A 1652-nucleotide genomic window follows, 5' to 3' on the forward strand; every position below is an offset into this window, starting at 1 on the left:
CGCGCACGCACGCACGCACACACACACACACACACACACACACACACACACACACACGCTTGCTGCTTTCTATAAAGCCTTGCCCCAATACATGGTTGGAGCTCCTCATCACCAAAACTGTTGTGCGAGACAGGGGTGCGCTGAGGGGCCCAAGCTAGCTCGAATAAAAAAGGCCTGTTGTGATTTGCCCCTGTCTGTTTTTTAGGAGTTCAACCCTTCCCTTGGCACTACAACACCACTTCCTACCATCCCTTAACTCTCAACAATGTCATCATAATATGAACCTATCAAGAGGTTAATGTTTGTTAGGTCAGAATCTTCTATTATAACCCTCACAGGAAATGTCACTGTACTCAAGACATGGTTACACTGCTTTTTTTTAAACCTATGTATCGTATTTATGTGTAGTGTGTGTGTGTGTGTGTGTGTGTGTGCCCACTTGAGTGTGTGTGCAGTGTGACCACGTGTGCCCAGGGAGGCCAGAAGAGGCTACCCCACTTCCTAAAACTGGAGCTATAGGCAGTTGTGAGCCACTGGATGTGGGAATTGACACCCAAACCCTGGTTTCGAGATCAGCAAGTGCTCTCAACCGCTGAGCCACCTCTCTTCTAGCCTCAGGGTTTTTTGTTTGCATGTATGTTTGTTTGTTGAACCCCATTACAGATGGTTGTGAGCCACCATGTGGTTACTGGCAATCGAACTCAGGACCTCTGGAAAAGCAGCCAGTGCTCTTAGTCTCTGAGCCATCTCTCCAGCCTGATGTCTATGATTTCTAAGTGTGTGTGTTTGCTTAAAGGCTTATTTATATGAATGTCTGCACAATCACCTAAGTGCCAGTAGAGGGCATAAGATCCCATTATAGACAGTTGTGATATATAGAGATATTAGTTTTTCAATGTTACATACTTCATCTCCACATCATTTTCAATACTAGATGCTGGAGTCCAGCTCCGACTTTCCTTGTTTTCGCCTTGTGGGGTGGGGATGGGGGTAGGGCAGGGGCCGGGGGTAGGGCAGGCAGTGGCAGTGGGGCAAGACTTGATCTAGAGAGATAATTAGGGTTTCTTTTTAATATTAAAACCTTTCCCTGTCTTAAGTCTAATGTACTTTGCAGCGGTAGCTGCCATGCCTCTCTGAATTCCTCTGAGTCCAGAAACTGCAGACTCTGGGTGTTTAGCGCCCACTTGTAAAACAGCGGAGATTAAGTAGCCTTTGTTCTTATCTCTGCCGTAATTTAGCAGCTCTGACTGTGAGTGAAAGTGGAAGGAAGAAAAAAGGAACACTTTTGAAAAGTTATTTTAATTTTTATTTCTAAGTTCTTCTTCTCTAAAACTTCTCTAAAAATTCTCTCCAGAAATTCTCCCCCCCCAAAAAAAACTCTTTTTTTTTTTTTTTTTTTTTTTTTTTGAGACAGGGTTTCTCTGTGTAGCCCTGGCTGTCCTGGAACTCACTCTGTAGACCAGGCTGGCCTCGAATTCAGAAATCCGCCTGCCTCTGCCTCCCAAGTGCTGGGATTACAGGCGTGAGCCACCACGCCCAGCTCCAAAAAAAAAAAAAAAACCTCTTAATTTCTAAGTTCCCTTTTAATTTCTGAATTATTCTACGCTGCTTCCCTTCTCCTTCCTCCTAATCTTGCTCTCTCCTCCTGCCCT

This window comes from Apodemus sylvaticus, chromosome 19 (genome assembly GCF_947179515.1).
Source record: "Apodemus sylvaticus chromosome 19, mApoSyl1.1, whole genome shotgun sequence".
Lineage (NCBI taxonomy): Eukaryota > Metazoa > Chordata > Mammalia > Rodentia > Muridae > Apodemus > Apodemus sylvaticus.